The sequence below is a fragment of the Thunnus thynnus genome, chromosome 16 (genome assembly GCF_963924715.1).
Source record: "Thunnus thynnus chromosome 16, fThuThy2.1, whole genome shotgun sequence".
Taxonomy (NCBI): Eukaryota; Metazoa; Chordata; class Actinopteri; order Scombriformes; family Scombridae; genus Thunnus; species Thunnus thynnus.
In genome coordinates, this window is record NC_089532.1 from 26,917,228 (window position 1) to 26,942,203 (window position 24,976).

The 24,976-nt window shown below is 40.8% G+C and overlaps 52 non-coding genes across 52 annotated transcripts; all 52 read left to right on the forward strand.

The window, feature by feature from the left end:
- Positions 1-2,019: 2,019 nt before the first annotated feature.
- On the forward strand, positions 2,020-2,092 carry trnak-cuu (transfer RNA lysine (anticodon CUU)). Its single transcript has one exon. It is a non-coding gene; the product is annotated as a tRNA-Lys (tRNA).
- Positions 2,093-2,465: 373 nt separating this feature from the next.
- Positions 2,466-2,538, forward strand: trnak-uuu (transfer RNA lysine (anticodon UUU)). The gene has a single exon. It is a non-coding gene; the product is annotated as a tRNA-Lys (tRNA).
- A 364-nt stretch (positions 2,539-2,902) lies between these two features.
- trnak-cuu (transfer RNA lysine (anticodon CUU)) lies at positions 2,903-2,975 on the forward strand. The gene has a single exon. It is a non-coding gene; the product is annotated as a tRNA-Lys (tRNA).
- A 373-nt stretch (positions 2,976-3,348) lies between these two features.
- On the forward strand, positions 3,349-3,421 carry trnak-uuu (transfer RNA lysine (anticodon UUU)). The gene has a single exon. It is a non-coding gene; the product is annotated as a tRNA-Lys (tRNA).
- A 364-nt stretch (positions 3,422-3,785) lies between these two features.
- trnak-cuu (transfer RNA lysine (anticodon CUU)) lies at positions 3,786-3,858 on the forward strand. The gene has a single exon. It is a non-coding gene; the product is annotated as a tRNA-Lys (tRNA).
- Positions 3,859-4,231: 373 nt separating this feature from the next.
- On the forward strand, positions 4,232-4,304 carry trnak-uuu (transfer RNA lysine (anticodon UUU)). The gene has a single exon. It is a non-coding gene; the product is annotated as a tRNA-Lys (tRNA).
- A 374-nt stretch (positions 4,305-4,678) lies between these two features.
- Positions 4,679-4,751, forward strand: trnak-cuu (transfer RNA lysine (anticodon CUU)). The gene has a single exon. It is a non-coding gene; the product is annotated as a tRNA-Lys (tRNA).
- A 373-nt stretch (positions 4,752-5,124) lies between these two features.
- On the forward strand, positions 5,125-5,197 carry trnak-uuu (transfer RNA lysine (anticodon UUU)). Its single transcript has one exon. It is a non-coding gene; the product is annotated as a tRNA-Lys (tRNA).
- A 364-nt stretch (positions 5,198-5,561) lies between these two features.
- trnak-cuu (transfer RNA lysine (anticodon CUU)) lies at positions 5,562-5,634 on the forward strand. The gene has a single exon. It is a non-coding gene; the product is annotated as a tRNA-Lys (tRNA).
- A 373-nt stretch (positions 5,635-6,007) lies between these two features.
- On the forward strand, positions 6,008-6,080 carry trnak-uuu (transfer RNA lysine (anticodon UUU)). The gene has a single exon. It is a non-coding gene; the product is annotated as a tRNA-Lys (tRNA).
- A 364-nt stretch (positions 6,081-6,444) lies between these two features.
- Positions 6,445-6,517, forward strand: trnak-cuu (transfer RNA lysine (anticodon CUU)). The gene has a single exon. It is a non-coding gene; the product is annotated as a tRNA-Lys (tRNA).
- A 373-nt stretch (positions 6,518-6,890) lies between these two features.
- Positions 6,891-6,963, forward strand: trnak-uuu (transfer RNA lysine (anticodon UUU)). The gene has a single exon. It is a non-coding gene; the product is annotated as a tRNA-Lys (tRNA).
- Positions 6,964-7,327: 364 nt separating this feature from the next.
- trnak-cuu (transfer RNA lysine (anticodon CUU)) lies at positions 7,328-7,400 on the forward strand. The gene has a single exon. It is a non-coding gene; the product is annotated as a tRNA-Lys (tRNA).
- A 373-nt stretch (positions 7,401-7,773) lies between these two features.
- trnak-uuu (transfer RNA lysine (anticodon UUU)) lies at positions 7,774-7,846 on the forward strand. Its single transcript has one exon. It is a non-coding gene; the product is annotated as a tRNA-Lys (tRNA).
- Positions 7,847-8,220: 374 nt separating this feature from the next.
- On the forward strand, positions 8,221-8,293 carry trnak-cuu (transfer RNA lysine (anticodon CUU)). The gene has a single exon. It is a non-coding gene; the product is annotated as a tRNA-Lys (tRNA).
- A 373-nt stretch (positions 8,294-8,666) lies between these two features.
- On the forward strand, positions 8,667-8,739 carry trnak-uuu (transfer RNA lysine (anticodon UUU)). Its single transcript has one exon. It is a non-coding gene; the product is annotated as a tRNA-Lys (tRNA).
- Positions 8,740-9,113: 374 nt separating this feature from the next.
- On the forward strand, positions 9,114-9,186 carry trnak-cuu (transfer RNA lysine (anticodon CUU)). The gene has a single exon. It is a non-coding gene; the product is annotated as a tRNA-Lys (tRNA).
- A 373-nt stretch (positions 9,187-9,559) lies between these two features.
- On the forward strand, positions 9,560-9,632 carry trnak-uuu (transfer RNA lysine (anticodon UUU)). Its single transcript has one exon. It is a non-coding gene; the product is annotated as a tRNA-Lys (tRNA).
- Positions 9,633-10,007: 375 nt separating this feature from the next.
- trnak-cuu (transfer RNA lysine (anticodon CUU)) lies at positions 10,008-10,080 on the forward strand. Its single transcript has one exon. It is a non-coding gene; the product is annotated as a tRNA-Lys (tRNA).
- Positions 10,081-10,453: 373 nt separating this feature from the next.
- trnak-uuu (transfer RNA lysine (anticodon UUU)) lies at positions 10,454-10,526 on the forward strand. Its single transcript has one exon. It is a non-coding gene; the product is annotated as a tRNA-Lys (tRNA).
- Positions 10,527-10,901: 375 nt separating this feature from the next.
- On the forward strand, positions 10,902-10,974 carry trnak-uuu (transfer RNA lysine (anticodon UUU)). The gene has a single exon. It is a non-coding gene; the product is annotated as a tRNA-Lys (tRNA).
- Positions 10,975-11,338: 364 nt separating this feature from the next.
- On the forward strand, positions 11,339-11,411 carry trnak-cuu (transfer RNA lysine (anticodon CUU)). Its single transcript has one exon. It is a non-coding gene; the product is annotated as a tRNA-Lys (tRNA).
- A 373-nt stretch (positions 11,412-11,784) lies between these two features.
- Positions 11,785-11,857, forward strand: trnak-uuu (transfer RNA lysine (anticodon UUU)). The gene has a single exon. It is a non-coding gene; the product is annotated as a tRNA-Lys (tRNA).
- A 364-nt stretch (positions 11,858-12,221) lies between these two features.
- trnak-uuu (transfer RNA lysine (anticodon UUU)) lies at positions 12,222-12,294 on the forward strand. The gene has a single exon. It is a non-coding gene; the product is annotated as a tRNA-Lys (tRNA).
- Positions 12,295-12,658: 364 nt separating this feature from the next.
- trnak-cuu (transfer RNA lysine (anticodon CUU)) lies at positions 12,659-12,731 on the forward strand. The gene has a single exon. It is a non-coding gene; the product is annotated as a tRNA-Lys (tRNA).
- A 373-nt stretch (positions 12,732-13,104) lies between these two features.
- Positions 13,105-13,177, forward strand: trnak-uuu (transfer RNA lysine (anticodon UUU)). The gene has a single exon. It is a non-coding gene; the product is annotated as a tRNA-Lys (tRNA).
- Positions 13,178-13,541: 364 nt separating this feature from the next.
- trnak-cuu (transfer RNA lysine (anticodon CUU)) lies at positions 13,542-13,614 on the forward strand. Its single transcript has one exon. It is a non-coding gene; the product is annotated as a tRNA-Lys (tRNA).
- A 373-nt stretch (positions 13,615-13,987) lies between these two features.
- Positions 13,988-14,060, forward strand: trnak-uuu (transfer RNA lysine (anticodon UUU)). The gene has a single exon. It is a non-coding gene; the product is annotated as a tRNA-Lys (tRNA).
- Positions 14,061-14,424: 364 nt separating this feature from the next.
- trnak-cuu (transfer RNA lysine (anticodon CUU)) lies at positions 14,425-14,497 on the forward strand. Its single transcript has one exon. It is a non-coding gene; the product is annotated as a tRNA-Lys (tRNA).
- Positions 14,498-14,870: 373 nt separating this feature from the next.
- On the forward strand, positions 14,871-14,943 carry trnak-uuu (transfer RNA lysine (anticodon UUU)). Its single transcript has one exon. It is a non-coding gene; the product is annotated as a tRNA-Lys (tRNA).
- A 364-nt stretch (positions 14,944-15,307) lies between these two features.
- Positions 15,308-15,380, forward strand: trnak-cuu (transfer RNA lysine (anticodon CUU)). Its single transcript has one exon. It is a non-coding gene; the product is annotated as a tRNA-Lys (tRNA).
- Positions 15,381-15,753: 373 nt separating this feature from the next.
- trnak-uuu (transfer RNA lysine (anticodon UUU)) lies at positions 15,754-15,826 on the forward strand. Its single transcript has one exon. It is a non-coding gene; the product is annotated as a tRNA-Lys (tRNA).
- A 335-nt stretch (positions 15,827-16,161) lies between these two features.
- trnak-cuu (transfer RNA lysine (anticodon CUU)) lies at positions 16,162-16,234 on the forward strand. The gene has a single exon. It is a non-coding gene; the product is annotated as a tRNA-Lys (tRNA).
- Positions 16,235-16,607: 373 nt separating this feature from the next.
- trnak-uuu (transfer RNA lysine (anticodon UUU)) lies at positions 16,608-16,680 on the forward strand. The gene has a single exon. It is a non-coding gene; the product is annotated as a tRNA-Lys (tRNA).
- A 374-nt stretch (positions 16,681-17,054) lies between these two features.
- trnak-cuu (transfer RNA lysine (anticodon CUU)) lies at positions 17,055-17,127 on the forward strand. Its single transcript has one exon. It is a non-coding gene; the product is annotated as a tRNA-Lys (tRNA).
- A 373-nt stretch (positions 17,128-17,500) lies between these two features.
- Positions 17,501-17,573, forward strand: trnak-uuu (transfer RNA lysine (anticodon UUU)). Its single transcript has one exon. It is a non-coding gene; the product is annotated as a tRNA-Lys (tRNA).
- A 375-nt stretch (positions 17,574-17,948) lies between these two features.
- Positions 17,949-18,021, forward strand: trnak-cuu (transfer RNA lysine (anticodon CUU)). Its single transcript has one exon. It is a non-coding gene; the product is annotated as a tRNA-Lys (tRNA).
- Positions 18,022-18,394: 373 nt separating this feature from the next.
- On the forward strand, positions 18,395-18,467 carry trnak-uuu (transfer RNA lysine (anticodon UUU)). Its single transcript has one exon. It is a non-coding gene; the product is annotated as a tRNA-Lys (tRNA).
- A 335-nt stretch (positions 18,468-18,802) lies between these two features.
- trnak-uuu (transfer RNA lysine (anticodon UUU)) lies at positions 18,803-18,875 on the forward strand. The gene has a single exon. It is a non-coding gene; the product is annotated as a tRNA-Lys (tRNA).
- Positions 18,876-19,249: 374 nt separating this feature from the next.
- On the forward strand, positions 19,250-19,322 carry trnak-cuu (transfer RNA lysine (anticodon CUU)). The gene has a single exon. It is a non-coding gene; the product is annotated as a tRNA-Lys (tRNA).
- Positions 19,323-19,695: 373 nt separating this feature from the next.
- Positions 19,696-19,768, forward strand: trnak-uuu (transfer RNA lysine (anticodon UUU)). The gene has a single exon. It is a non-coding gene; the product is annotated as a tRNA-Lys (tRNA).
- Positions 19,769-20,143: 375 nt separating this feature from the next.
- trnak-uuu (transfer RNA lysine (anticodon UUU)) lies at positions 20,144-20,216 on the forward strand. The gene has a single exon. It is a non-coding gene; the product is annotated as a tRNA-Lys (tRNA).
- A 374-nt stretch (positions 20,217-20,590) lies between these two features.
- On the forward strand, positions 20,591-20,663 carry trnak-cuu (transfer RNA lysine (anticodon CUU)). Its single transcript has one exon. It is a non-coding gene; the product is annotated as a tRNA-Lys (tRNA).
- Positions 20,664-21,036: 373 nt separating this feature from the next.
- Positions 21,037-21,109, forward strand: trnak-uuu (transfer RNA lysine (anticodon UUU)). Its single transcript has one exon. It is a non-coding gene; the product is annotated as a tRNA-Lys (tRNA).
- Positions 21,110-21,483: 374 nt separating this feature from the next.
- On the forward strand, positions 21,484-21,556 carry trnak-uuu (transfer RNA lysine (anticodon UUU)). The gene has a single exon. It is a non-coding gene; the product is annotated as a tRNA-Lys (tRNA).
- Positions 21,557-21,930: 374 nt separating this feature from the next.
- trnak-cuu (transfer RNA lysine (anticodon CUU)) lies at positions 21,931-22,003 on the forward strand. Its single transcript has one exon. It is a non-coding gene; the product is annotated as a tRNA-Lys (tRNA).
- Positions 22,004-22,376: 373 nt separating this feature from the next.
- On the forward strand, positions 22,377-22,449 carry trnak-uuu (transfer RNA lysine (anticodon UUU)). Its single transcript has one exon. It is a non-coding gene; the product is annotated as a tRNA-Lys (tRNA).
- A 374-nt stretch (positions 22,450-22,823) lies between these two features.
- trnak-cuu (transfer RNA lysine (anticodon CUU)) lies at positions 22,824-22,896 on the forward strand. The gene has a single exon. It is a non-coding gene; the product is annotated as a tRNA-Lys (tRNA).
- Positions 22,897-23,268: 372 nt separating this feature from the next.
- On the forward strand, positions 23,269-23,341 carry trnak-cuu (transfer RNA lysine (anticodon CUU)). Its single transcript has one exon. It is a non-coding gene; the product is annotated as a tRNA-Lys (tRNA).
- A 373-nt stretch (positions 23,342-23,714) lies between these two features.
- trnak-uuu (transfer RNA lysine (anticodon UUU)) lies at positions 23,715-23,787 on the forward strand. The gene has a single exon. It is a non-coding gene; the product is annotated as a tRNA-Lys (tRNA).
- Positions 23,788-24,160: 373 nt separating this feature from the next.
- Positions 24,161-24,233, forward strand: trnak-uuu (transfer RNA lysine (anticodon UUU)). Its single transcript has one exon. It is a non-coding gene; the product is annotated as a tRNA-Lys (tRNA).
- Positions 24,234-24,608: 375 nt separating this feature from the next.
- trnak-uuu (transfer RNA lysine (anticodon UUU)) lies at positions 24,609-24,681 on the forward strand. The gene has a single exon. It is a non-coding gene; the product is annotated as a tRNA-Lys (tRNA).
- The last annotated feature ends 295 nt before the right edge of the window (positions 24,682-24,976 follow it).

Genomic DNA, 24,976 nt, shown 5'->3' on the forward strand with positions numbered 1-24,976 from the left:
GACTGCCTCCTAGTGGCATTAAATGAACAATACAGGAACCAACTGCAACCAGAAGAACTATTCATCTGAATTGGAACTCTGATAATAACATAGGTAAAATGTATATTCATATTTTCTTAACAAAGTTCACAGTTCTCTGTAAAAGACAAATGTCAGTTAAGATTATAGAAAAATCCAAATTTTTTCTCATGTCCAACTCATGTCATTTCCTCTCCTCTCTTCTCTCTAAAAGACGAATTGCAAAAAGGCAAAGATAATAGTTAATAAACATCTAGAAGTAAACCAACTATGTTGCACCAGCCTTCGTAACTCAGTCCCTAAATTTGCATGTAATCCCTCGCTCCTAGTAACTACTAGATGAACTAGTTTACTTTATTAGGAGTTAGGAAAATGGCTAAAGACTTTAGGAATGTGTGAATTTGCTGCTGGCAACATCTGAAAATCACTATAGCATTGTGCTGCTCAACCACAGTCAAAGTGGATGGACAATGTTTACCAGATGTTGAGTTTTTAATGTTAAGATATCGACCATATTCTCTACCCAGAGAATTCACCAGTGTGTTTGTTGTTACTGTTTACATTCCTCTGGATGCAAATTCAAAAACTACACTACAAGAATTGTATGAGGTCATCAGCATTCACATGACAAAACAACCAGATGGTATTTTTAGTGTAGCTTGTGATTTTAATCAAACAGACCTCAGAACCGTTTTACCTAAATTCCACCAACATATCCACATCCCCACCAGGGGAAGTAATACCCTGGACCATGTTTATACCAACATTCCTGGCAGCTACAAAACCCTCCCTTGTTCCCATTTTGGTCCATCAGACCATATTTCCCTGCTTCTCCTGCCTACTTACTCTTAGCTGATAAAAAGGGTCAAACCATCAGTAAAAACTGTTTAAGTGTGGACAGATGAAGCTGTAGCAGCTCTACAGGACTGTTTTGAGTGCACAGACTGGCACATGTTCAGAGATGCCGCCACCCAGGAGAACCACATCATTCTTGAGGAATACACATCAACAGTGACATCATAGATCAGCAAATGTGTTGATGATGTGGTGATCACAAAGACAATAAAATCATTCCCCAACCAGAGAGCCTGGATGAATGGAGAGATGACGGCTCTATCCAAAGCCAAAAAAACTGCCTTTCAGTCAAGTAACAAGGAAGGATCATCAAGGAGGCAAAGTGGAGCCATCAGCAGAGACTGAAGAGAGACTTCAACACCAACAACACCAAAGATATGTGACAGACAATCCAGAACATCACAGGCTAAACAAACAGGAGTGTCCCCATAATGTGTGAGGCCACTTTGCCAGATGAGCTTAACTCAATCTATGCTCACTTTGATATCCTCAACAAAGAGTCAGCTGTAAAGTCCACTCCACCTCCAGAGGACCTGCCACTGTAAGAATCCACAGCCGATGTGAGAAGAATCCTGCTGGGGGTGAATATGAATAAAGCTGCTGGGCCTGATAATATCCCTGGCCATGTACAAAAAACATGTATCGACCAGCTAGTTGATGTTATTACTGACATTTTTAAAATATAACTGTCACAAAAGAATGTTCACACCTGCTACAAGACAACCACCATGATCTTTGTACCTAAAAAGTCTGCAACTGTGTCTAGTCTAAATGCCAGGATAACATGCACACGAAACAAAAACGTTCTTTCTCGAAAAATTTCTGCTTTGAAACAAAAAATTCTAAATACTTCTGACCTCACCAGAGAAGGCCATAGGATCGTGACAGTGCATTTGTAAGGGCTCACACTTTGTACAAGACTTTCTCAGATATGCCAAGGTAATACACAGAATAAAGGCTACGCATTCCATTGACGATTGCTCATCTTGAAAACCAATTACCTTTAAGGTTGCGTTCAATAAATTTTGTGGCTCTCAAATTTAGATACTTGTGAAATTACATGTATGAAGACAAATGCCAGGATAAAATTCACCGAAAGAAAAACGTTCTTTCTCGAAAAATTTCTGCTTGGAAACAACAAAAAGAGCCCGGTTAGCTCAGTCGGTAGAGCATGAGACTCTTAATCTCAGGGTCGTGGGTTCGAGCCCCACATTGGGCGCAAGGTTTAGTCTTCTGATTTGTCGTTGGGAGACATTATGATTCAAAGATACTGTATGTCCAGTTTCAAATACAATTCCTCTGACCTCACCAGAGAAGGGCATAGGATCGTGACTGCATTTGTAACTGCTCACGCTTTGCACAAGACTCCCTCAGATATGCCAAGGTAGTACACAGAATAAAGGCTACGCATTCCATTGACCGATTGCTCATCTTGAATACAAATTACCGTTAAGGTTGCGTTCAATAAATTTTGTGGCGCTCAAATTTAGATACTTGTGAAATTACATGCATGAAGACAAATGTCAGGATAACATGCACCGAAAGAAAAACGTTCTTTCTCGAAAAATTTCTGCTTGGAAACAACAAAAAGAGCCCGGTTAGCTCAGTCGGTAGAGCATGAGACTTTTAATCTCAGGGTCGTGGGTTCGAGTCCCACATTGGGCGCACAGTTTGATCTTCTGATATGTATTTGGAGGACATCACGATTCGAACATACTGTATCTCCAATTTCAAACACAATTCCTGTGACCTCACCAGAGAAAGCCATAAGATCGTGACAGTGCATTTGTAAGGGCTCACACTTTGTACAAGACTTTCTCAGATATGCCACAGAATAAAGGCTACGCATTCCATTGACGATTGCTCATCTTGAAAACCAATTACCTTTAAGGTTGCGTTCAATAAATTTTGTGGCTCTCAAATTTAGATACTTGTGAAATTACATGTATGAAGACAAATGCCAGGATAAAATTCACCGAAAGAAAAACGTTCTTTCTCGAAAAATTTCTGCTTTGAAACAACAAAAAGAGCCCGGTTAGCTCAGTCGGTAGAGCATGAGACTCTTAATCTCAGGGTCGTGGGTTCGAGCCCCACATTGGGCGCAAGGTTTAGTCTTCTGATTTGTCGTTGGGGGACATTATGATTCAAAGATACTGTATGTCCAGTTTCAAATACAATTCCTCTGACCTCACCAGAGAAGGGCATAGGATCGTGACTGCATTTGTAACTGCTCACGCTTTGCACAAGAGTCCCTCAGATATGCCAAGGTAGTACACAGAATAAAGGCTACGCATTCCATTGACCGATTGCTCATCTTGAATACAAATTACCGTTAAGGTTGCGTTCAATAAATTTTGTGGCGCTCAAATTTAGATACTTGTGAAATTACATGCATGAAGACAAATGTCAGGATAACATGCACCGAAAGAAAAACGTTCTTTCTCGAAAAATTTCTGCTTGGAAACAACAAAAAGAGCCCGGTTAGCTCAGTCGGTAGAGCATGAGACTTTTAATCTCAGGGTCGTGGGTTCGAGTCCCACATTGGGCGCACAGTTTGATCTTCTGATATGTATTTGGAGGACATCACGATTCGAACATACTGTATCTCCAATTTCAAACACAATTCCTGTGACCTCACCAGAGAAAGCCATAAGATCGTGACAGTGCATTTGTAAGGGCTCACACTTTGTACAAGACTTTCTCAGATATGCCACAGAATAAAGGCTACGCATTCCATTGACGATTGCTCATCTTGAAAACCAATTACCTTTAAGGTTGCGTTCAATAAATTTTGTGGCTCTCAAATTTAGATACTTGTGAAATTACATGTATGAAGACAAATGCCAGGATAAAATTCACCGAAAGAAAAACGTTCTTTCTCGAAAAATTTCTGCTTTGAAACAACAAAAAGAGCCCGGTTAGCTCAGTCGGTAGAGCATGAGACTCTTAATCTCAGGGTCGTGGGTTCGAGCCCCACGTTGGGCGCAAGGTTTAGTCTTCTGATTTGTCGTTGGGGGACATTATGATTCAAAGATACTGTATGTCCAGTTTCAAATACAATTCCTCTGACCTCACCAGAGAAGGGCATAGGATCGTGACTGCATTTGTAACTGCTCACGCTTTGCACAAGAGTCCCTCAGATATGCCAAGGTAGTACACAGAATAAAGGCTACGCATTCCATTCACCGATTGCTCATCTTGAATACAAATTACCGTTAAGGTTGCGTTCAATAAATTTTGTGGCGCTCAAATTTAGATACTTGTGAAATTACATGCATGAAGACAAATGTCAGGATAACATGCACCGAAAGAAAAACGTTCTTTCTCGAAAAATTTCTGCTTGGAAACAACAAAAAGAGCCCGGTTAGCTCAGTCGGTAGAGCATGAGACTTTTAATCTCAGGGTCGTGGGTTCGAGTCCCACATTGGGCGCACAGTTTGATCTTCTGATATGTATTTGGAGGACATCACGATTCGAACATACTGTATCTCCAATTTCAAACACAATTCCTGTGACCTCACCAGAGAAAGCCATAAGATCGTGACAGTGCATTTGTAAGGGCTCACACTTTGTACAAGACTTTCTCAGATTTGCCAAGGTAATACACAGAATAAAGGCTACGCATTCCATTGACGATTGCTCATCTTGAAAACCAATTACCTTTAAGGTTGCGTTCAATAAATTTTGTGGCTCTCAAATTTAGATACTTGTGAAATTACATGTATGAAGACAAATGCCAGGATAAAATTCACCGAAAGAAAAACGTTCTTTCTCGAAAAATTTCTGCTTTGAAACAACAAAAAGAGCCCGGTTAGCTCAGTCGGTAGAGCATGAGACTCTTAATCTCAGGGTCGTGGGTTCGAGCCCCACATTGGGCGCAAGGTTTAGTCTTCTGATTTGTCGTTGGGGGACATTATGATTCAAAGATACTGTATGTCCAGTTTCAAATACAATTCCTCTGACCTCACCAGAGAAGGGCATAGGATCGTGACTGCATTTGTAACTGCTCACGCTTTGCACAAGACTCCCTCAGATATGCCAAGGTAGTACACAGAATAAAGGCTACGCATTCCATTGACCGATTGCTCATCTTGAATACAAATTACCGTTAAGGTTGCGTTCAATAAATTTTGTGGCGCTCAAATTTAGATACTTGTGAAATTACATGCATGAAGACAAATGTCAGGATAACATGCACCGAAAGAAAAACGTTCTTTCTCGAAAAATTTCTGCTTGGAAACAACAAAAAGAGCCCGGTTAGCTCAGTCGGTAGAGCATGAGACTTTTAATCTCAGGGTCGTGGGTTCGAGTCCCACATTGGGCGCACAGTTTGATCTTCTGATATGTATTTGGAGGACATCACGATTCGAACATACTGTATCTCCAATTTCAAACACAATTCCTGTGACCTCACCAGAGAAAGCCATAAGATCGTGACAGTGCATTTGTAAGGGCTCACACTTTGTACAAGACTTTCTCAGATATGCCACAGAATAAAGGCTACGCATTCCATTGACGATTGCTCATCTTGAAAACCAATTACCTTTAAGGTTGCGTTCAATAAATTTTGTGGCTCTCAAATTTAGATACTTGTGAAATTACATGTATGAAGACAAATGCCAGGATAAAATTCACCGAAAGAAAAACGTTCTTTCTCGAAAAATTTCTGCTTTGAAACAACAAAAAGAGCCCGGTTAGCTCAGTCGGTAGAGCATGAGACTCTTAATCTCAGGGTCGTGGGTTCGAGCCCCACATTGGGCGCAAGGTTTAGTCTTCTGATTTGTCGTTGGGGGACATTATGATTCAAAGATACTGTATGTCCAGTTTCAAATACAATTCCTCTGACCTCACCAGAGAAGGGCATAGGATCGTGACTGCATTTGTAACTGCTCACGCTTTGCACAAGAGTCCCTCAGATATGCCAAGGTAGTACACAGAATAAAGGCTACGCATTCCATTGACCGATTGCTCATCTTGAATACAAATTACCGTTAAGGTTGCGTTCAATAAATTTTGTGGCGCTCAAATTTAGATACTTGTGAAATTACATGCATGAAGACAAATGTCAGGATAACATGCACCGAAAGAAAAACGTTCTTTCTCGAAAAATTTCTGCTTGGAAACAACAAAAAGAGCCCGGTTAGCTCAGTCGGTAGAGCATGAGACTTTTAATCTCAGGGTCGTGGGTTCGAGTCCCACATTGGGCGCACAGTTTGATCTTCTGATATGTATTTGGAGGACATCACGATTCGAACATACTGTATCTCCAATTTCAAACACAATTCCTGTGACCTCACCAGAGAAAGCCATAAGATCGTGACAGTGCATTTGTAAGGGCTCACACTTTGTACAAGACTTTCTCAGATATGCCACAGAATAAAGGCTACGCATTCCATTGACGATTGCTCATCTTGAAAACCAATTACCTTTAAGGTTGCGTTCAATAAATTTTGTGGCTCTCAAATTTAGATACTTGTGAAATTACATGTATGAAGACAAATGCCAGGATAAAATTCACCGAAAGAAAAACGTTCTTTCTCGAAAAATTTCTGCTTTGAAACAACAAAAAGAGCCCGGTTAGCTCAGTCGGTAGAGCATGAGACTCTTAATCTCAGGGTCGTGGGTTCGAGCCCCACATTGGGCGCAAGGTTTAGTCTTCTGATTTGTCGTTGGGGGACATTATGATTCAAAGATACTGTATGTCCAGTTTCAAATACAATTCCTCTGACCTCACCAGAGAAGGGCATAGGATCGTGACTGCATTTGTAACTGCTCACGCTTTGCACAAGAGTCCCTCAGATATGCCAAGGTAGTACACAGAATAAAGGCTACGCATTCCATTCACCGATTGCTCATCTTGAATACAAATTACCGTTAAGGTTGCGTTCAATAAATTTTGTGGCGCTCAAATTTAGATACTTGTGAAATTACATGCATGAAGACAAATGTCAGGATAACATGCACCGAAAGAAAAACGTTCTTTCTCGAAAAATTTCTGCTTGGAAACAACAAAAAGAGCCCGGTTAGCTCAGTCGGTAGAGCATGAGACTTTTAATCTCAGGGTCGTGGGTTCGAGTCCCACATTGGGCGCACAGTTTGATCTTCTGATATGTATTTGGAGGACATCACGATTCGAACATACTGTATCTCCAATTTCAAACACAATTCCTGTGACCTCACCAGAGAAAGCCATAAGATCGTGACAGTGCATTTGTAAGGGCTCACACTTTGTACAAGACTTTCTCAGATATGCCACAGAATAAAGGCTACGCATTCCATTGACGATTGCTCATCTTGAAAACCAATTACCTTTAAGGTTGCGTTCAATAAATTTTGTGGCTCTCAAATTTAGATACTTGTGAAATTACATGTATGAAGACAAATGCCAGGATAAAATTCACCGAAAGAAAAACGTTCTTTCTCGAAAAATTTCTGCTTTGAAACAACAAAAAGAGCCCGGTTAGCTCAGTCGGTAGAGCATGAGACTCTTAATCTCAGGGTCGTGGGTTCGAGCCCCACATTGGGCGCAAGGTTTAGTCTTCTGATTTGTCGTTGGGGGACATTATGATTCAAAGATACTGTATGTCCAGTTTCAAATACAATTCCTCTGACCTCACCAGAGAAGGGCATAGGATCGTGACTGCATTTGTAACTGCTCACGCTTTGCACAAGACTCCCTCAGATATGCCAAGGTAGTACACAGAATAAAGGCTACGCATTCCATTGACCGATTGCTCATCTTGAATACAAATTACCGTTAAGGTTGCGTTCAATAAATTTTGTGGCGCTCAAATTTAGATACTTGTGAAATTACATGCATGAAGACAAATGTCAGGATAACATGCACCGAAAGAAAAACGTTCTTTCTCGAAAAATTTCTGCTTGGAAACAACAAAAAGAGCCCGGTTAGCTCAGTCGGTAGAGCATGAGACTTTTAATCTCAGGGTCGTGGGTTCGAGTCCCACATTGGGCGCACAGTTTGATCTTCTGATATGTATTTGGAGGACATCACGATTCGAACATACTGTATCTCCAATTTCAAACACAATTCCTGTGACCTCACCAGAGAAAGCCATAAGATCGTGACAGTGCATTTGTAAGGGCTCACACTTTGTACAAGACTTTCTCAGATATGCCAAGGTAATACACAGAATAAAGGCTACGCATTCCATTGACGATTGCTCATCTTGAAAACCAATTACCTTTAAGGTTGCGTTCAATAAATTTTGTGGCTCTCAAATTTAGATACTTGTGAAATTACATGTATGAAGACAAATGCCAGGATAAAATTCACCGAAAGAAAAACGTTCTTTCTCGAAAAATTTCTGCTTTGAAACAACAAAAAGAGCCCGGTTAGCTCAGTCGGTAGAGCATGAGACTCTTAATCTCAGGGTCGTGGGTTCGAGCCCCACATTGGGCGCAAGGTTTAATCTTCTGATTTGTCGTTGGGGGACATTATGATTCAAAGATACTGTATGTCCAGTTTCAAATACAATTCCTCTGACCTCACCAGAGAAGGGCATAGGATCGTGACTGCATTTGTAACTGCTCACGCTTTGCACAAGACTCCCTCAGATATGCCAAGGTAGTACACAGAATAAAGGCTACGCATTCCATTGACCGATTGCTCATCTTGAATACAAATTACCGTTAAGGTTGCGTTCAATAAATTTTGTGGCGCTCAAATTTAGATACTTGTGAAATTACATGCATGAAGACAAATGTCAGGATAACATGCACCGAAAGAAAAACGTTCTTTCTCGAAAAATTTCTGCTTGGAAACAACAAAAAGAGCCCGGTTAGCTCAGTCGGTAGAGCATGAGACTTTTAATCTCAGGGTCGTGGGTTCGAGTCCCACATTGGGCGCACAGTTTGATCTTCTGATATGTATTTGGAGGACATCACGATTCGAACATACTGTATCTCCAATTTCAAACACAATTCCTGTGACCTCACCAGAGAAATCCATAAGATCGTGACAGTGCATTTGTAAGGGCTCACACTTTGTACAAGACTTTCTCAGATATGCCAAGGTAATACACAGAATAAAGGCTACGCATTCCATTGACGATTGCTCATCTTGAAAACCAATTACCTTTAAGGTTGCGTTCAATAAATTTTGTGGCTCTCAAATTTAGATACTTGTGAAATTACATGTATGAAGACAAATGCCAGGATAAAATTCACCGAAAGAAAAACGTTCTTTCTCGAAAAATTTCTGCTTTGAAACAACAAAAAGAGCCCGGTTAGCTCAGTCGGTAGAGCATGAGACTCTTAATCTCAGGGTCGTGGGTTCGAGCCCCACATTGGGCGCAAGGTTTAATCTTCTGATTTGTCGTTGGGGGACATTATGATTCAAAGATACTGTATGTCCAGTTTCAAATACAATTCCTCTGACCTCACCAGAGAAGGGCATAGGATCGTGACTGCATTTGTAACTGCTCACGCTTTGCACAAGACTCCCTCAGATATGCCAAGGTAGTACACAGAATAAAGGCTACGCATTCCATTGACCGATTGCTCATCTTGAATACAAATTACCGTTAAGGTTGCGTTCAATAAATTTTGTGGCGCTCAAATTTAGATACTTGTGAAATTACATGCATGAAGACAAATGTCAGGATAACATGCACCGAAACAAAAACGTTCTTTCTCGAAAAATTTCTGCTTGGAAACAACAAAAAGAGCCCGGTTAGCTCAGTCGGTAGAGCATGAGACTTTTAATCTCAGGGTCGTGGGTTCGAGTCCCACATTGGGCGCACAGTTTGATCTTCTGATATGTATTTGGAGGACATCACGATTCGAACATACTGTATCTCCAATTTCAAATACAATTCCTGTGACCTCACCAGAGAAAGCCATAAGATCGTAACAGTGCATTTGTAAGGGCTCACACTTTGTACAAGACTCCCTCAGATATGCCAAGGTAGTACACAGAATAAAGGCTACGCATTCCATTGACCGATTGCTCATCTTGAATATAAATTACCGTTAAGGTTGCGTTCAATAAATTTTGTGGCTCTCAAATTTAGATACTTGTGAAATTACATGCATGAAGACAAATGTCAGGATAAAATTCACCGAAAGAAAAACGTTCTTTCTCGAAAAATTTCTGCTTTGAAACAACAAAAAGAGCCCGGTTAGCTCAGTCGGTAGAGCATGAGACTCTTAATCTCAGGGTCGTGGGTTCGAGCCCCACATTGGGCGCAAGGTTTAATCTTCTGATTTGTCGTTGGGGGACATTATGATTCAAAGATACTGTATGTCCAGTTTCAAATACAATTCCTCTGACCTCACCAGAGAAGGGCATAGGATCGTGACTGCATTTGTAACTGCTCACGCTTTGCACAAGACTCCCTCAGATATGCCAAGGTAGTACACAGAATAAAGGCTACGCATTCCATTGACCGATTGCTCATCTTGAATACAAATTACCGTTAAGGTTGCGTTCAATAAATTTTGTGGCGCTCAAATTTAGATACTTGTGAAATTACATGCATGAAGACAAATGTCAGGATAACATGCACCGAAACAAAAACGTTCTTTCTCGAAAAATTTCTGCTTGGAAACAACAAAAAGAGCCCGGTTAGCTCAGTCGGTAGAGCATGAGACTTTTAATCTCAGGGTCGTGGGTTCGAGTCCCACATTGGGCGCACAGTTTGATCTTCTGATATGTATTTGGAGGACATCACGATTCGAACATACTGTATCTCCAATTTCAAATACAATTCCTGTGACCTCACCAGAGAAAGCCATAAGATCGTGACAGTGCATTTGTAAGGGCTCACACTTTGTACAAGACTCCCTCAGATATGCCAAGGTAGTACACAGAATAAAGGCTACGCATTCCATTGACCGATTGCTCATCTTGAATACAAATTACCGTTAAGGTTGCGTTCAATAAATTTTGTGGCGCTCAAATTTAGATACTTGTGAAATTACATGCATGAAGACAAATGTCAGGATAACATGCACCGAAAGAAAAACGTTCTTTCTCGAAAAATTTCTGCTTGGAAACAACAAAAAGAGCCCGGTTAGCTCAGTCGGTAGAGCATGAGACTTTTAATCTCAGGGTCGTGGGTTCGAGTCCCACATTGGGCGCACAGTTTGATCTTCTGATATGTATTTGGAGGACATCACGATTCGAACATACTGTATCTCCAATTTCAAACACAATTCCTGTGACCTCACCAGAGAAAGCCATAAGATCGTGACAGTGCATTTGTAAGGGCTCACACTTTGTACAAGACTTTCTCAGATATGCCACAGAATAAAGGCTACGCATTCCATTGACGATTGCTCATCTTGAAAACCAATTACCTTTAAGGTTGCGTTCAATAAATTTTGTGGCTCTCAAATTTAGATACTTGTGAAATTACATGTATGAAGACAAATGCCAGGATAAAATTCACCGAAAGAAAAACGTTCTTTCTCGAAAAATTTCTGCTTTGAAACAACAAAAAGAGCCCGGTTAGCTCAGTCGGTAGAGCATGAGACTCTTAATCTCAGGGTCGTGGGTTCGAGCCCCACATTGGGCGCAAGGTTTAGTCTTCTGATTTGTCGTTGGGGGACATTATGATTCAAAGATACTGTATGTCCAGTTTCAAATACAATTCCTCTGACCTCACCAGAGAAGGGCATAGGATCGTGACTGCATTTGTAACTGCTCACGCTTTGCACAAGAGTCCCTCAGATATGCCAAGGTAGTACACAGAATAAAGGCTACGCATTCCATTGACCGATTGCTCATCTTGAATACAAATTACCGTTAAGGTTGCGTTCAATAAATTTTGTGGCGCTCAAATTTAGATACTTGTGAAATTACATGCATGAAGACAAATGTCAGGATAACATGCACCGAAAAAAAAACGTTCTTTCTCGAAAAATTTCTGCTTGGAAACAACAAAAAGAGCCCGGTTAGCTCAGTCAGTAGAGCATGAGACTTTTAATCTCAGGGTCGTGGGTTCGAGTCCCACATTGGGCGCACAGTTTGATCTTCTGATATGTATTTGGAGGACATCACGATTCGAACATACTGTATCTCCAATTTCAAACACAATTCCTGTGACCTCACCAGAGAAAGCCATAAGATCGTGACAGTGCATTTGTAAGGGCTCACACTTTGTACAAGACTTTCTCAGATATGCCACAGAATAAAGGCTACGCATTCCATTGACGATTGCTCATCTTGAAAACCAATTACCTTTAAGGTTGCGTTCAATAAATTTTGTGGCTCTCAAATTTAGATACTTGTGAAATTACATGTATGAAGACAAATGCCAGGATAAAATTCACCGAAAGAAAAACGTTCTTTCTCGAAAAATTTCTGCTTTGAAAAAACAAAAAGAGCCCGGTTAGCTCAGTCGGTAGAGCATGAGACTTTTAATCTCAGGGTCGTGGGTTCGAGTCCCACATTGGGCGCACAGTTTGATCTTCTGATATGTATTTGGAGGACATCACGATTCGAACATACTGTATCTCCAATTTCAAACACAATTCCTGTGACCTCACCAGAGAAAGCCATAAGATCGTGACAGTGCATTTGTAAGGGCTCACACTTTGTACAAGACTTTCTCAGATATGCCACAGAATAAAGGCTACGCATTCCATTGACGATTGCTCATCTTGAAAACCAATTACCTTTAAGGTTGCGTTCAATAAATTTTGTGGCTCTCAAATTTAGATACTTGTGAAATTACATGTATGAAGACAAATGCCAGGATAAAATTCACCGAAAGAAAAACGTTCTTTCTCGAAAAATTTCTGCTTTGAAACAACAAAAAGAGCCCGGTTAGCTCAGTCGGTAGAGCATGAGACTCTTAATCTCAGGGTTGTGGGTTCGAGCCCCACATTGGGTGCAAGGTTTAGTCTTCTGATTTGTCGTTGGGGGACATTATGATTCAAAGATACTGTATGTCCAGTTTCAAATACAATTCCTCTGACCTCACCAGAGAAGGGCATAGGATCGTGACTGCATTTGTAACTGCTCACGCTTTGCACAAGAGTCCCTCAGATATGCCAAGGTAGTACACAGAATAAAGGCTACGCATTCCATTGACCGATTGCTCATCTTGAATACAAATTACCGTTAAGGTTGCGTTCAATAAATTTTGTGGCGCTCAAATTTAGATACTTGTGAAATTACATGCATGAAGACAAATGTCAGGATAACATGCACCGAAAGAAAAACGTTCTTTCTCGAAAAATTTCTGCTTGGAAACAACAAAAAGAGCCCGGTTAGCTCAGTCGGTAGAGCATGAGACTTTTAATCTCAGGGTCGTGGGTTCGAGTCCCACATTAGGCGCACAGTTTGATCTTCTGATATGTATTTGGAGGACATCACGATTCGAACATACTGTATCTCCAATTTCAAACACAATTCCTGTGACCTCACCAGAGAAAGCCATAAGATCGTGACAGTGCATTTGTAAGGGCTCACACTTTGTACAAGACTTTCTCAGATATGCCACAGAATAAAGGCTACGCATTCCATTGACGATTGCTCATCTTGAAAACCAATTACCTTTAAGGTTGCGTTCAATAAATTTTGTGGCTCTCAAATTTAGATACTTGTGAAATTACATGTATGAAGACAAATGCCAGGATAAAATTCACCGAAAGAAAAACGTTCTTTCTCGAAAAATTTCTGCTTTGAAACAACAAAAAGAGCCCGGTTAGCTCAGTCGGTAGAGCATGAGACTCTTAATCTCAGGGTCGTGGGTTCGAGCCCCACATTGGGCGCAAGGTTTAGTCTTCTGATTTGTCGTTGGGGGACATTATGATTCAAAGATACTGTATGTCCAGTTTCAAATACAATTCCTCTGACCTCACCAGAGAAGGGCATAGGATCGTGACTGCATTTGTAACTGCTCACGCTTTGCACAAGAGTCCCTCAGATATGCCAAGGTAGTACACAGAATAAAGGCTACGCATTCCATTGACCGATTGCTCATCTTGAATACAAATTACCGTTAAGGTTGCGTTCAATAAATTTTGTGGCGCTCAAATTTAGATACTTGTGAAATTACATGCATGAAGACAAATGTCAGGATAACATGCACCGAAAGAAAAACGTTCTTTCTCGAAAAATTTCTGCTTGGAAACAACAAAAAGAGCCCGGTTAGCTCAGTCGGTAGAGCATGAGACTTTTAATCTCAGGGTCGTGGGTTCGAGTCCCACATTGGGCGCACAGTTTGATCTTCTGATATGTATTTGGAGGACATCACGATTCGAACATACTGTATCTCCAATTTCAAACACAATTCCTGTGACCTCACCAGAGAAAGCCATAAGATCGTGACAGTGCATTTGTAAGGGCTCACACTTTGTACAAGACTTTCTCAGATATGCCACAGAATAAAGGCTACGCATTCCATTGACGATTGCTCATCTTGAAAACCAATTACCTTTAAGGTTGCGTTCAATAAATTTTGTGGCTCTCAAATTTAGATACTTGTGAAATTACATGTATGAAGACAAATGCCAGGATAAAATTCACCGAAAGAAAAACGTTCTTTCTCGAAAAATTTCTGCTTTGAAACAACAAAAAGAGCCCGGTTAGCTCAGTCGGTAGAGCATGAGACTCTTAATCTCAGGGTCGTGGGTTCGAGCCCCACATTGGGCGCAAGGTTTAGTCTTCTGATTTGTCGTTGGGGGACATTATGATTCAAAGATACTGTATGTCCAGTTTCAAATACAATTCCTCTGACCTCACCAGAGAAGGGCATAGGATCGTGACTGCATTTGTAACTGCTCACGCTTTGCACAAGAGTCCCTCAGATATGCCAAGGTAGTACACAGAATAAAGGCTACGCATTCCATTCACCGATTGCTCATCTTGAATACAAATTACCGTTAAGGTTGCGTTCAATAAATTTTGTGGCGCTCAAATTTAGATACTTGTGAAATTACATGCATGAAGACAAATGTCAGGATAACATGCACCGAAAGAAAAACGTTCTTTCTCGAAAAATTTCTGCTTGGAAACAACAAAAAGAGCCCGGTTAGCTCAGTCGGTAGAGCATGAGACTTTTAATCTCAGGGTCGTGGGTTCGAGTCCCACATTGGGCGCACAGTTTGATCTTCTGATATGTATTTGGAGGACATCACGATTCGAACATACTGTATCTCCAATTTCAAACACAATTCCTGTGACCTCACCAGAGAAAGCCATAAGATCGTGACAGTGCATTTGTAAGGGCTCACACTTTGTACAAGACTTTCTCAGATATGCCACAGAATAAAGGCTACGCATTCCATTGACGATTGCTCATCTTGAAAACCAATTACCTTTAAGGTTGCGTTCAATAAATTTTGTGGCTCTCAAATTTAGATACTTGTGAAATTACATGTATGAAGACAAATGCCAGGATAAAATTCACCGAAAGAAAAACGTTCTTTCTCGAAAAATTTCTGCTTTGAAACAACAAAAAGAGCCCGGTTAGCTCAGTCGGTAGAGCATGAGACTCTTAATCTCAGGGTCGTGGGTTCGAGCCCCACATTGGGCGCAAGGTTTAGTCTTCTGATTTGTCGTTGGGGGACATTATGATTCAAAGATACTATATGTCCAGTTTCAAATACAATTCCTCTGACCTCACCAGAGAAGGGCATAGGATCGTGACTGCATTTGTAACTGCTCACGCTTTGCACAAGAGTCCCTCAGATATGCCAAGGTAGTACACAGAATAAAGGCTACGCATTCCATTGACCGATTGCTCATCTTGAATACAAATTACCGTTAAGGTTGCGTTCAATAAATTTTGTGGCGCTCAAATTTAGATACTTGTGAAATTACATGCATGAAGACAAATGTCAGGATAACATGCACCGAAACAAAAACGTTCTTTCTCGAAAAATTTCTGCTTGGAAACAACAAAAAGAGCCCGGTTAGCTCAGTCGGTAGAGCATGAGACTTTTAATCTCAGGGTCGTGGGTTCGAGTCCCACATTGGGCGCACAGTTTGATCTTCTGATATGTATTTGGAGGACATCACGATTCGAACATACTGTATCTCCAATTTCAAATACAATTCCTGTGACCTCACCAGAGAAAGCCATAAGATCGTAACAGTGCATTTGTAAGGGCTCACACTTTGTACAAGACTCCCTCAGATATGCCAAGGTAGTACACAGAATAAAGGCTACGCATTCCATTGACCGATTGCTCATCTTGAATACAAATTACCGTTAAGGTTGCGTTCAATAAATTTTGTGGCTCTCAAATTTAGATACTTGTGAAATTACATGCATGAAGACAAATGTCAGGATAACATGCACCGAAACGAAAAGAGCCCGGTTAGCTCAGTCGGTAGAGCATGAGACTCTTAATCTCAGGGTCGTGGGTTCGAGCCCCACATTGGGCGCAAGGTTTAATCTTCTGATTTGTCGTTGGGGGACATTATGATTCAAAGATACTGTATGTCCAGTTTCAAATACAATTCCTCTGACCTCACCAGAGAAGGGCATAGGATCGTGACTGCATTTGTAACTGCTCACGCTTTGCACAAGACTCCCTCAGATATGCCAAGGTAGTACACAGAATAAAGGCTACGCATTCCATTGACCGATTGCTCATCTTGAATACAAATTACCGTTAAGGTTGCGTTCAATAAATTTTGTGGCGCTCAAATTTAGATACTTGTGAAATTACATGTATGAAGACAAATGTCAGGATAACATGCACCGAAAGAAAAACGTTCTTTCTCGAAAAATTTCTGCTTGGAAACAACAAAAAGAGCCCGGTTAGCTCAGTCGGTAGAGCATGAGACTTTTAATCTCAGGGTCGTGGGTTCGAGTCCCACATTGGGCGCACAGTTTGATCTTCTGATATGTATTTGGAGGACATCACGATTCGAACATACTGTATCTCCAATTTCAAACACAATTCCTGTGACCTCACCAGAGAAATCCATAAGATCGTGACAGTGCATTTGTAAGGGCTCACACTTTGTACAAGACTTTCTCAGATATGCCAAGGTAATACACAGAATAAAGGCTACGCATTCCATTGACGATTGCTCATCTTGAAAACCAATTACCTTTAAGGTTGCGTTCAATAAATTTTGTGGCTCTTAAATTTAGATACTTGTGAAATTACATGTATGAAGACAAATGCCAGGATAAAATTCACCGAAAGAAAAACGTTCTTTCTCGAAAAATTTCTGCTTTGAAACAACAAAAAGAGCCCGGTTAGCTCAGTCGGTAGAGCATGAGACTCTTAATCTCAGGGTCGTGGGTTCGAGCCCCACATTGGGCGCAAGGTTTAATCTTCTGATTTGTCGTTGGGGGACATTATGATTCAAAGATACTGTATGTCCAGTTTCAAATACAATTCCTCTGACCTCACCAGAGAAGGGCATAGGATCGTGACTGCATTTGTAACTGCTCACGCTTTGCACAAGACTCCCTCAGATATGCCAAGGTAGTACACAGAATAAAGGCTACGCATTCCATTGACCGATTGCTCATCTTGAATACAAATTACCGTTAAGGTTGCGTTCAATAAATTTTGTGGCGCTCAAATTTAGATACTTGTGAAATTACATGTATGAAGACAAATGTCAGGATAACATGCACCGAAAGAAAAACGTTCTTTCTCGAAAAATTTCTGCTTGGAAACAACAAAAAGAGCCCGGTTAGCTCAGTCGGTAGAGCATGAGACTTTTAATCTCAGGGTCGTGGGTTCGAGTCCCACATTGGGCGCACAGTTTGATCTTCTGATATGTATTTGGAGGACATCACGATTCGAACATACTGTATCTCCAATTTCAAATACAATTCCTGTGACCTCACCAGAGAAAGCCATAAGATCGTGACAGTGCATTTGTAAGGGCTCACACTTTGTACAAGACTCCCTCAGATATGCCAAGGTAGTACACAGAATAAAGGCTACGCATTCCATTGACCGATTGCTCATCTTGAATACAAATTACCGTTAAGGTTGCGTTCAATAAATTTTGTGGCTCTCAAATTTAGATACTTGTGAAATTACATGCATGAAGACAAATGTCAGGATAAAATTCACCGAAAGAAAAACGTTCTTTCTCGAAAAATTTCTGCTTTGAAACAACAAAAAGAGCCCGGTTAGCTCAGTCGGTAGAGCATGAGACTCTTAATCTCAGGGTCGTGGGTTCGAGCCCCACATTGGGCGCAAGGTTTAATCTTCTGATTTGTCGTTGGGGGACATTATGATTCAAAGATACTGTATGTCCAGTTTCAAATACAATTCCTCTGACCTCACCAGAGAAGGGCATAGGATCGTGACTGCATTTGTAACTGCTCACGCTTTGCACAAGACTCCCTCAGATATGCCAAGGTAGTACACAGAATAAAGGCTACGCATTCCATTGACCGATTGCTCATCTTGAATACAAATTACCGTTAAGGTTGCGTTCAATAAATTTTGTGGCGCTCAAATTTAGATACTTGTGAAATTACATGCATGAAGACAAATGTCAGGATAACATGCACCGAAACAAAAACGTTCTTTCTCGAAAAATTTCTGCTTGGAAACAACAAAAAGAGCCCGGTTAGCTCAGTCGGTAGAGCATGAGACTTTTAATCTCAGGGTCGTGGGTTCGAGTCCCACATTGGGCGCACAGTTTGATCTTCTGATATGTATTTGGAGGACATCACGATTCGAACATACTGTATCTCCAATTTCAAATACAATTCCTGTGACCTCACCAGAGAAAGCCATAAGATCGTGACAGTGCATTTGTAAGGGCTCACACTTTGTACAAGACTCCCTCAGATATGCCAAGGTAGTACACAGAATAAAGGCTACGCATTCCATTGACCGATTGCTCATCTTGAATACAAATTACCGTTAAGGTTGCGTTCAATAAATTTTGTGGCTCTCAAATTTAGATACTTGTGAAATTACATGCATGAAGACAAATGTCAGGATAACATGCACCGAAACAAAAAGAGCCCGGTTAGCTCAGTCGGTAGAGCATGAGACTTTTAATCTCAGGGTCGTGGGTTCGAGTCCCACATTGGGCGCACAGTTTGATCTTCTGATATGTATTTGGAGGACATCACGATTCGAACATACTGTATCTCCAATTTCAAACACAATTCCTGTGACCTCACCAGAGAAAGCCATAAGATCGTGACAGTGCATTTGTAAGGGCTCACACTTTGTACAAGACTTTCTCAGATATGCCAAGGTAATACACAGAATAAAGGCTACGCATTCCATTGACGATTGCTCATCTTGAAAACCAATTACCTTTAAGGTTGCGTTCAATAAATTTTGTGGCTCTCAAATTTAGATACTTGTGAAATTACATGTATGAAGACAAATGCCAGGATAAAATTCACCGAAAGAAAAACGTTCTTTCTCGAAAAATTTCTGCTTTGAAACAACAAAAAGAGCCCGGTTAGCTCAGTCGGTAGAGCATGAGACTCTTAATCTCAGGGTCGTGGGTTCGAGCCCCACATTGGGCGCAAGGTTTAATCTTCTGATTTGTCGTTGGGGGACATTATGATTCAAAGATACTGTATGTCCAGTTTCAAATACAATTCCTCTGACCTCACCAGAGAAGGGCATAGGATCGTGACTGCATTTGTAACTGCTCACGCTTTGCACAAGACTCCCTCAGATATGCCAAGGTAGTACACAGAATAAAGGCTACGCATTCCATTGACCGATTGCTCATCTTGAATACAAATTACCGTTAAGGTTGCGTTCAATAAATTTTGTGGCGCTCAAATTTAGATACTTGTGAAATTACATGCATGAAGACAAATGTCAGGATAACATGCACCGAAAGAAAAACGTTCTTTCTCGAAAAATTTCTGCTTGGAAACAACAAAAAGAGCCCGGTTAGCTCAGTCGGTAGAGCATGAGACTTTTAATCTCAGGGTCGTGGGTTCGAGTCCCACATTGGGCGCACAGTTTGATCTTCTGATATGTATTTGGAGGACATCACGATTCAAACATACTGTATCTCCAATTTCAAATACAATTCCTGTGACCTCACCAGAGAAAGCCATAAGATCGTGACAGTGCATTTGTAAGGGCTCACACTTTGTACAAGACTCCCTCAGATATGCCAAGGTAGTACACAGAATAAAGGCTACGCATTCCATTGACCGATTGCTCATCTTGAATACAAATTACCGTTAAGGTTGCGTTCAATAAATTTTGTGGCTCTCAAATTTAGATACTTGTGAAATTACATGCATGAAGACAAATGTCAGGATAACATGCACCGAAACAAAAACGTTCTTTCTCGAAAAATTTCTGCTTGGAAACAACAAAAAGAGCCCGGTTAGCTCAGTCGGTAGAGCATGAGACTTTTAATCTCAGGGTCGTGGGTTCGAGTCCCACATTGGGCGCACAGTTTGATCTTCTGATATGTATTTGGAGGACATCACGATTCGAACATACTGTATCTCCAATTTCAAATACAATTCCTGTGACCTCACCAGAGAAAGCCATAAGATCGTGACAGTGCATTTGTTAGGGCTCACACTTTGTACAAGACTTTCTCAGATATGCCAAGGTAATACACAGAATAAAGGCTTCGCATTCCATTGACGATTGCTCATCTTGAAAACCAATTACCTTTAAGGTTGCGTTCAATAAATTTTGTGGCTCTCAAATTTAGATACTTGTGAAATTACATGTATGAAGACAAATGCCAGGATAAAATTCACCGAAAGAAAAACGTTCTTTCTCGAAAACTTTCTGCTTTGAAACAACAAAAAGAGCCCGGTTAGCTCAGTCGGTAGAGCATGAGACTCTTAATCTCAGGGTCGTGGGTTCGAGCCCCACATTGGGCGCAAGGTTTAATCTTCTGATTTGTCGTTGGGGGACATTATGATTCAAAGATACTGTATGTCCAGTTTCAAATACAATTCCTCTGACCTCACCAGAGAAGGGCATAGGATCGTGACTGCATTTGTAACTGCTCACGCTTTGCACAAGACTCCCTCAGATATGCCAAGGTAGTACACAGAATAAAGGCTACGCATTCCATTGACCGATTGCTCATCTTGAATACAAATTACCGTTAAGGTTGCGTTCAATAAATTTTGTGGCGCTCAAATTTAGATACTTGTGAAATTACATGCATGAAGACAAATGTCAGGATAACATGCACCGAAAGAAAAACGTTCTTTCTCGAAAAATTTCTGCTTGGAAACAACAAAAAGAGCCCGGTTAGCTCAGTCGGTAGAGCATGAGACTTTTAATCTCAGGGTCGTGGGTTCGAGTCCCACATTGGGCGCACAGTTTGATCTTCTGATATGTATTTGGAGGACATCACGATTCGAACATACTGTATCTCCAATTTCAAATACAATTCCTGTGACCTCACCAGAGAAAGCCATAAAATCGTGACAATGCATTTGTAAGGGCTCACACTTTGTACAAGACTTTCTCAGATATGCCAAGGTAATACACAGAATAAAGGCTACGCATTCCATTGACGATTGCTCATCTTGAAAACCAATTACCTTTAAGGTTGCGTTCAATAAATTTTGTGGCTCTCAAATTTAGATACTTGTGAAATTACATGTATGAAGACAAATGCCAGGATAAAATTCACCGAAAGAAAAACGTTCTTTCTCGAAAAATTTCTGCTTTGAAACAACAAAAAGAGCCCGGTTAGCTCAGTCGGTAGAGCATGAGACTTTTAATCTCAGGGTCGTGGGTTCGAGTCCCACATTGGGCGCACAGTTTGATCTTCTGATATGTATTTGGAGGACATCACGATTCAAACATACTGTATCTCCAATTTCAAATACAATTCCTGTGACCTCACCAGAGAAAGCCATAAGATCGTGACAGTACATTTGTAAGGGCTCACACTTTGTACAAGACTTTCTCAGATATGCCAAGGTAATACACAGAATAAAGGCTACGCATTCCATTGACGATTGCTCATCTTGAAAACCAATTACCTTTAAGGTTGCGTTCAATAAATTTTGTGGCTCTCAAATTTAGATACTTGTGAAATTACATGTATGAAGACAAATGCCAGGATAAAATTCACCGAAAGAAAAACGTTCTTTCTCGAAAAATTTCTGCTTTGAAACAACAAAAAGAGCCCGGTTAGCTCAGTCGGTAGAGCATGAGACTCTTAATCTCAGGGTCGTGGGTTCGAGCCCCACATTGGGCGCAAGGTTTAGTCTTCTGATTTGTCATTGGGGGAAATTATGATTCAAAGATACTGTATGTCCAGTTTCAAATACAATTCCTCTAACCTCACCAGAGAAGGGCATAGGATCGTGACTGCATTTGTAACTGCTCACGCTTTGCACAAGACTCCCTCAGATATGCCAAGGTAGTACACAGAATAAAGGCTACGCATTCCATTGACCGATTGCTCATCTTGAATACAAATTACCGTTAAGGTTGCGTTCAATAAATTTTGTGGCGCTCAAATTTAGATACTTGTGAAATTACATGCATGAAGACAAATGTCAGGATAACATGCACCGAAAGAAAAACGTTCTTTCTCGAAAAATTTCTGCTTGGAAACAACAAAAAGAGCCCGGTTAGCTCAGTCGGTAGAGCATGAGACTTTTAATCTCAGGGTCGTGGGTTCGAGTCCCACATTGGGCGCACAGTTTGATCTTCTGATATGTATTTGGAGGACATCACGATTCGAACATACTGTATCTCCAATTTCAAACACAATTCCTGTGACCTCACCAGAGAAAGCCATAAGATCGTGACAGTGCATTTGTAAGGGCTCACACTTTGTACAAGACTTTCTCAGATATGCCAAGGTAATACACAGAATAAAGGCTACGCATTCCATTGACGATTGCTCATCTTGAAAACCAATTACCTTTAAGGTTGCGTTCAATAAATTTTGTGGCTCTCAAATTTAGATACTTGTGAAATTACATGTATGAAGACAAATGCCAGGATAAAATTCACCGAAAGAAAAACGTTCTTTCTCGAAAAATTTCTGCTTTGAAACAACAAAAAGAGCCCGGTTAGCTCAGTCGGTAGAGCATGAGACTCTTAATCTCAGGGTCGTGGGTTCCAGCCCCACATTGGGCGCAAGGTTTAATCTTCTGATTTGTCGTTGGGGGACATTATGATTCAAAGATACTGTATGTCCAGTTTCAAATACAATTCCTCTGATCTCACCAGAGAAGGGCATAGGATCGTGACTGCATTTGTAACTGCTCACGCTTTGCACAAGACTCCCTCAGATATGCCAAGGTAGTACACAGAATAAAGGCTACGCATTCCATTGACGATTGCTCATCTTGAAAACCAATTACCTTTAAGGTTGCGTTCAATAAATTTTGTGGCTCTCAAATTTAGATACTTGTGAAATTACATGTATGAAGACAAATGCCAGGATAAAATTCACCGAAAGAAAAACGTTCTTTCTCGAAAAATTTCTGCTTTGAAACAACAAAAAGAGCCCGGTTAGCTCAGTCGGTAGAGCATGAGACTCTTAATCTCAGGGTCGTGGGTTCGAGCCCCACATTGGGCGCAAGGTTTAGTCTTCTGATTTGTCATTGGGGGACATTATGATTCAAAGATACTGTATGTCCAGTTTCAAATACAATTCCTCTGACCTCACCAGAGAAGGGCATAGGATCGTGACTGCATTTGTAACTGCTCACGCTTTGCACAAGACTCCCTCAGATATGCCAAGGTAGTACACAGAATAAAGGCTACGCATTCCATTGACCGATTGCTCATCTTGAATACAAATTACCGTTAAGGTTGCGTTCAATAAATTTTGTGGCGCTCAAATTTAGATACTTGTGAAATTACATGCATGAAGACAAATGTCAGGATAACATGCACCGAAAGAAAAACGTTCTTTCTCGAAAAATTTCTGCTTGGAAACAACAAAAAGAGCCCGGTTAGCTCAGTCGGTAGAGCATGAGACTTTTAATCTCAGGGTCGTGGGTTCGAGTCCCACATTGGGCGCACAGTTTGATCTTCTGATATGTATTTGGAGGACATCACGATTCAAACATACTGTATCTCCAATTTCAAACACAATTCCTGTGACCTCACCAGAGAAAGCCATAAGATCGTGACTGCATTCGTAACTGCTCACGCTTTGCACAAGACTCCCTCAGATATGCCAAGGTAGTACACAGAATAAAGGCTACGCATTCCATTGACCGATTGCTCATCTTGAATACAAATTACCGTTAAGGTTGCGTTCAATAAATTTTGTGGCGCTCAAATTTAGATACTTGTGAAATTACATGCATGAAGACAAATGTCAGGATAACATGCACCGAAAGAAAAACGTTCTTTCTCGAAAAATTTCTGCTTGGAAACAACAAAAAGAGCCCGGTTAGCTCAGTCGGTAGAGCATGAGACTTTTAATCTCAGGGTCGTGGGTTCGAGTCCCACATTGGGCGCACAGTTTGATCTTCTGATATGTATTTGGAGGACATCACGATTCAAACATACTGTATCTCCAATTTCAAATACAATTCCTGTGACCTCACCAGAGAAAGCCATAAGATCGTGACAGTGCATTTGTAAGGGCTCACACTTTGTACAAGACTCCCTCAGATATGCCAAGGTAGTACACAGAATAAAGGCTACGCATTCCATTGACCGATTGCTCATCTTGAATACAAATTACCGTTAAGGTTGCGTTCAATAAATTTTGTGGCTCTCAAATTTAGATACTTGTGAAATTACATGCATGAAGACAAATGTCAGGATAACATGCACCGAAACAAAAACGTTCTTTCTCGAAAAATTTCTGCTTGGAAACAACAAAAAGAGCCCGGTTAGCTCAGTCGGTAGAGCATGAGACTTTTAATCTCAGGGTCGTGGGTTCGAGTCCCACATTGGGCGCACAGTTTGATCTTCTGATATGTATTTGGAGGACATCACGATTCGAACATACTGTATCTCCAATTTCAAATACAATTCCTGTGACCTCACCAGAGAAAGCCATAAGATCGTGACAGTGCATTTGTTAGGGCTCACACTTTGTACAAGACTTTCTCAGATATGCCAAGGTAATACACAGAATAAAGGCTTCGCATTCCATTGACGATTGCTCATCTTGAAAACCAATTACCTTTAAGGTTGCGTTCAATAAATTTTGTGGCTCTCAAATTTAGATACTTGTGAAATTACATGTATG